We start from the raw sequence: 6,499 nt of genomic DNA, 5'->3' as shown, positions 1-6,499 counted from the left end.
GGCGAGCGAGTATTTCTGTTTCTCGAGCAGATTGCTGTTCTATATTCTCGCGCAAAGAGTTTTCCGCGTCATGAAGTCTTTTTCGAAGATCTTCGACAGCGGCAACATCGGCTTCAGCTTTCTTACGAGCCTTTTCGCTCTCCTCTAACTTGGTAGCAAGAGCGTCAGCAAGCTTATTGGCTTCCGCAAGATCTCCTGGTAAAAAAAGCGACAATCAAATGTTATGACAAAAATTGTGGAGTACACGCAACAGAGGAGGAGGATAGCAAAAATACCTTCCAGCTTCTTGGTATGATCACGATACCCAATGAATTGGGTACCAAGACAGATAAATTCCTTCATTAAAGGCTGAAGAGAGGACCAAAAGAAAGAGAAGTCAATACAGCCAGTCTAGGTTCGATAACATATCGCAAGAAATAAAGGAGAGATGAAAGTACTGAAAGGCTCGGAAAATGAACAAAAAAGAGAAGACTGAAACACTTACGTCATATAATGAAGGTGTCGAAGAGCTACCAGGGAACATGATAGGTTCCTTGGATGGTTCGACCCTTGACCTCTTTGGCGAAGGAGCACGGGGGCTTGCAGGTGGAGTCGAATGCTCGACGTTTTGCAGAGGAGGCGAAGTTTCATCCCCATCATGATGAGCTTCGAACACAACTAAAGTACGTGATGTACTCGTTCGAGCAGCCGCGTCAATAGGTTGTTCTTCTTCCTCATCACCACTACAACAAAAATGGCGACAGTATAAGAAGCAAAAAAGATAAAAAAAACGTCAAAGAGCAAAAAAGTAAGGAGTAAGGAGTAACTTACGAGCTGACGAGGGCATCGGTGTATGGATTGAAAGCTGCTTTCCCATCTGAAGGATTAGCTTCTTCGGCTTTGGAGGTGCCGGAATCTTTGACTTGATTCCTTTTCCTGTTGTTCTTTGGAGAAGCGAGGAGGAGGGAGTGTGTCGAAGCGGTGGCTTCGGACTCAGCATCTTTCTCGAAGAAGCCGCGGATCCGTGAGAACCCGCGACTTCACCGTCGTGGCGCGAGGTGCCTTGGTTGTCATCATCGACAACGGTACGGTCTTCAACTTCTCCACCCTCAGGAAGGGGAGGAAGAGAAGTGAGAGAGGGATGGTTCTGAGAAAAAGAAAGAATGTCAATAAAAAATAAAGAGTGTCGATAAGAAAAAGGAAGTTATGCAAAAAAGCCAGCAAGATAGTAGTCGACAAATAATAAAACTCGAGGAGACAATATAGCAACCAAAAGGAAAAATTACCTCGGGAAGGGGATTGGCGCCACTATATGGCGCAACGCGGCAAGAAGTAGGAATGTTGTCCTTCTTGCTAAGCTTTGACATCCTTCGGATCAATTTTTCCAAGTCCTTTACAGGAAGGTCCTTGGAAATTCTCTTGACATCTTCATCACCAGCATACATCCAAAGGGGATTTTTGCGAGCTTGCAGAGGCTGCATTCTAATCCTAAGGAAATATGCTGTGATCTGGATACCCGACAATTCCTTGCCGCGGGTGTTCTGGAGTTCACGGATGCGAGTCATCAACGCCTCTGTCGCTGTTTTTTCTTCTTCGGTAGCTTCAGCATCCCAGGATCGGTGGCGAAGAATCTTGGTTTTTCCGTCAAAGGGAGCAATGTTGTACTCCACTGAATCAGAGCCCTCCTCATGTATATAGAGCCATCATTTGCGCCACCCTTGGACAGAATCAGGGAATTTGACGTCAAAGTATTCGACGTCGGGACGCACACAGATAACGACGCCGCCGATGTTATAGGCGACGCCGTGGGCGCCATTACGGCGGATGCAGAAAATGCGCTTCCACAGAGCCCAATTCGGATGGACTCCGAGGAAGCACTCACACAGTGTGATAAAAATCGACACGTGGAGAATGGAATTGGGCGTCAGCTGATGTAGCTGAAGCCCATAAACAAAAAGAAGACCACGGAGAAACTCGTGGATGGGGGGAGAAAGACCACGGATGAGATGGTCGACAAAACTGACCCGATACTCCATTGGAGGTGATGGGTAGCTTTCCTCCTTGGGGAAGCGCAGCGTGTTCTCCTTCTTGGTGAGCCCCAGCTTCTTTAGCAGGTTCATATCTTGATTGGAGATCTTGGATCTCTCCCACTCCAGATCTTCGGCGGCCATCTTAGACTCTGGAGTGCTATGCCTAGTCAATCGGATGCGAGGCGGCATCAATGAGCTTGGTGGCGAAGGGTGTGAGTATGGCTGAGCGCTTGAAGCAACGAGAGCAATGGAGGATCTTGCAGAGGAGAAGCAGAGATGCGGCGCGAGCGAACGGACTAGAGGAGGAAGACGATGCCTTTATATAGAGGTGCGCTGAACGGACGCGCCGTTGGATTGAGAAATTGTGGGACAGATGTTGTACACGTGGACAAGGGGTAAAAAGTAATTTCATATAGACGAGAAAGCACAGCAGCTACAGTACGTGCGCCAGGAAAAGCGGAGGACGTGTGTCCCCCACTTGCACGACGTGTCAAATTGACAAGATTTCTGGGCCCACAAGGCAGAGAGATAGCGGTTCTCGCGTTTTCCCGATACATTGGTCGTGGCTGTCATCAGCAGTGATGTCACCTTGGTAAAAGAAAATCTCGGATATGAAGCTTCACAAGAATGGCGACAGCAGAAGATTATTGTTTCGAGAGCCTTTGATCAAATACAAGTTTTTGCTCAAATGCTCGGGGACTACTTTGGAAAAAAGAAACATTCGAATATGGCAAAATAGAAATGGCGAGAGCCTATGACCAAGCGCAAGCATTTGTTCATAGCGTCGGGGGCTACTCCCATCGGGAGCGCTGTTCGCGCACCCGATAGATATAAAACCTCGAGAAAGAATGACAATATAGTGACATGAGGCATTAGAATGTTGAGCCTACAACCAAGCACAAGTCCTTGGCTGTAGCCTCGAGGGCTACTCCCATCGGGAACGCTGTTCGCGTGCCCGATGAAGTTATAAAAAAAAAGAGAAGAGAAAGAAAGAAGTGAGTATATTTCGAGTTATACAAATAACTCTACATATACTCCCATCGGGAAGGCAATATAAGTCATACATTGACTCGGTAAAATGTGCTATTCCAACAGCCGAATAAGCACTCGACAATATATTCTCAGAACGCCAAAGTTGCGAACAATTTCTGAATGCCGCAAAACTTTGCGAAGGTAAGACCCCAGATCCGTTCTGTGTGGCGTGGCGCCGTCTCTGACGTCGGTTTGCTACTTTTTTCCGTATCAACAGATACAAAGAAAAATCCTAACGGACGCGTTAGGTACCCGATAAATATGACTGGGACTCGACAGAATGGTAAGACCTTAAGCGGCACCTGTCGAAGTTTACACCAGTATCCCGAGATCATGTCCAAGGACGTGATCTTGAAGTAGGTTTTTGCGGATTGCCACTAGAGCAGTTAACTAGTACCTGATCCGTCAGATGAACTAGCCCCAAATACCATTATCCCTGTACAATATAGAAATTCGTATGCAAAGATATGTGGTAAAGTTCAGAGTTATTGAATAAATATAAAGGTGGAGATTTTCCCTGACTCTGCGATTCAAGCAAAATCTCGGGGGCTACTGACATAGGCATCCCCAATGGGCCTGCCGGAGATGGTACCCGGGGTTTATTGAAGGCCCACAACCTGAAGGTTAAGAAGATTCGGAAGCCCAAGATACTATTAAGGAAAGCTAGAGTTGTAATAGGAGTCATTGTTTGTAATCTTGCGGGATGGGTTAGAAACCCTCCCTGACTCTGTAAACTTGTGTATCACGAATCCCTCGGCTCCACCTCCTATATAAGGGGAAGTCGAGGGACAAAGAAAGTATCGAATCATTGTCTCACAAACCCTAGTTTTTACTTTGTCGAGTACTTTTCGGCTGAAACCTTCGAGATCTACTTGCCCTCTACATCCAACGAAACCCTAGTCTACTACTTGTAGGCATTGATAAGTTAATCCCTTGTCACCGAGGCTACCGTGTAAGAGTATAATAGCGTGAGGTCGCATAGATGTATCTAGGACTCACAACTAAGACTCAACATGAAGATCATTAGTCACTTGATTGACAAATAGAGTAATTTTTTGATTGCTTTATGCATTATGAGGGGAGGGATGTGATACGTCTCAAACGTATCTATAATTTCTTATGTTCCATGCTAGTTTTATGACAATACTCACATGTTTTATACACACTCTACATCATTTATATGCATTTTCCGGCACTAACCTATTAACGAGATGCCGAAGCGCCAGTTCCTGTTTTGTGCTGTTTTTGGTTTCAGAAATCCTACACAGGAAATATTCTCGGAATTGGACGAAACGAACGCCCAGGATCTTATTTTTCCACGGAGCTTCCAGAAGACCGAAGGAGATACGAAGTGGGGCCACGAGGTGGCGACACCATAGGGCGGCGCGGCCAGCATGGGGCCCGCGCCAGCCTATGGTGTGGGGCCCCCGTGCCTCCACCGACTCTGCCCTTTCGCCTACTTAAACTCTCCGTCGCGAAAACCCTATTACCGAGAGCCACGATACGGAAAAAGTTCCAGAGACGCCGCCGCCGCCAATCCCATCTCGGGGGATTCAGGAGATCGCCTCCGGCACCCTGTCGGAGAGGGGAATCATCACCGGAGGGCTCTACATCACCATGCCCGCCTCCGGATTGATGTGTGAGTAGTTCATCCTTGGACTATGGGTCCATAGCAGTAGCTAGATGGTTGTCTTCTCCTCTTGTGCTATCATGTTTAGATCTTGTGAGCTGCCTATCATGATCAAGATCATCTATTTGTAATGCTACATGTTGTGTTTGTTGGGATCCGATGAATATTGAATACTATGTCAAGTTGATTATCAATCTATCATATATGTTTTGTTTATGTTCTTGCATGATCTCCGTTGCTAGTAGAGGCTCTGGCCAAGTTGATACTTGTGACACCAAGAGGGAGTATTTATGCTCGATAGTGGGTTCATGCCTCCATTGAATGCGGGACGAGTGACGGAAAGTTCTAAGGTTGTGGATGTGTTGTTGCCACTAGGGATAAAACATCAATGCTTTGTCTAAGGATATTTGTGTTGATTACATTACGCACCATACTTAATGCAATTGTCTATTGTTTGCAACTTAATACTGGAAGGGGTGCGGATGCTAACCCGAAGGTGGACTTTTTAGGCATAGATGCATGCTGGATAGCGGTCTATGTACTTTGTCGTAATGCCCTGATTAAATCTCATAGTAATCATCATGATATGTATGCTCTCTCTATTTGTCAATTGCCCAACTGTAATTTGTTCACCCAACATGCTATTTTTCTTATTGGAGAGACACCACTAGTGAACTGTGGACCCCGGTCCATTCTTTTACATCTGAAATACAATCTACTGCAATCTCTGTTCTCTGTTGTTTTCTACAAGCAAACATCATTCTCCTCACCATACGTTTAATCCTTTGTTTAGAGCAAGCCGGTGAGATTGACAACCTCACTGTTAAGTTGGGGCAAAGTATTTTCATTGTGTTGTGCAGGTTCCACGTTGGCGCCGGAATCCTTGGTGTTGCGCCACACTACAATCCTCCGCCAACAACCTTCACGTGGCCTTCATCTCCTACTGGTTCGATAACCTTGGTTTCATATTGAGGGAAAACTTGTTGCTGTACGCATCACACCTTCCTCTTGGGGTTCCCAACGGACGTGTGCTTCACGCGTTATCAGGATGGCTCAATAAGTTTAAGCCGCACTCCCCTATGTTCATGCGTGCTTTCCATCAAGACATTAGTTAAAGAGTGGCATGTGCGCACGACGGTCAAGCAAAGTTCGGAAAATCTATGATATTTAGTTCATGCCTCAACTCAATGAAACGCTTCTCATCCAAGGGCTTCGTGAAGATGTCCGGCAATTGCTCCTTGCTGCCAATGAAGGATACAACAATATCTCCTCGAGCAATGTGATCCCGGATGAAGTGATTCCTTCTCTCAATGTGCTTTGTCTTGCCATGGAGTACCGGATTGTAGGCGATCCTGATGGCGCTCTCGTTATCACACAAAAGAGGAACCTTTCTATATTCAAGTCCATAATCTCGCAAGGTTTGCCGGATCCATCAGATTTGAGCACAACTACTCGCCGCGGCATCGGCCTCCGCGGTAGAGACGGAGACACAATTTTGCTTCTTCAAGTACCAACACACCAAAGATCTCCGAGGGAAGTGACAAGCGCCGGATGTAGACTTCATATCAACCTTGTGTCCCGCCCAATCCGAGTCGGTGAAGCCAACCAATGAGATGTGTCCCTTGGGTACCATAGTCCGAAATTTGGGGTATCAACTAAATATCAAAAGATCCTCTTCACTGCCATAAGATGGATTTCTTTCGGATTTGCTTGAAACCGTGTGCACATACCAACACTCAACATGATGTACAAATGGGAAGCACAAAGGTAAAGAAGCGAACCTATCATGGAACGGTAGAGCTTGGGGACCACCGCCTTGCCGGTCTCG

Source organism: Lolium rigidum, chromosome 3 (genome assembly GCF_022539505.1).
Source record: "Lolium rigidum isolate FL_2022 chromosome 3, APGP_CSIRO_Lrig_0.1, whole genome shotgun sequence".
NCBI lineage: Eukaryota > Viridiplantae > Streptophyta > Magnoliopsida > Poales > Poaceae > Lolium > Lolium rigidum.
This window is presented reverse-complemented; position numbering follows the sequence as displayed.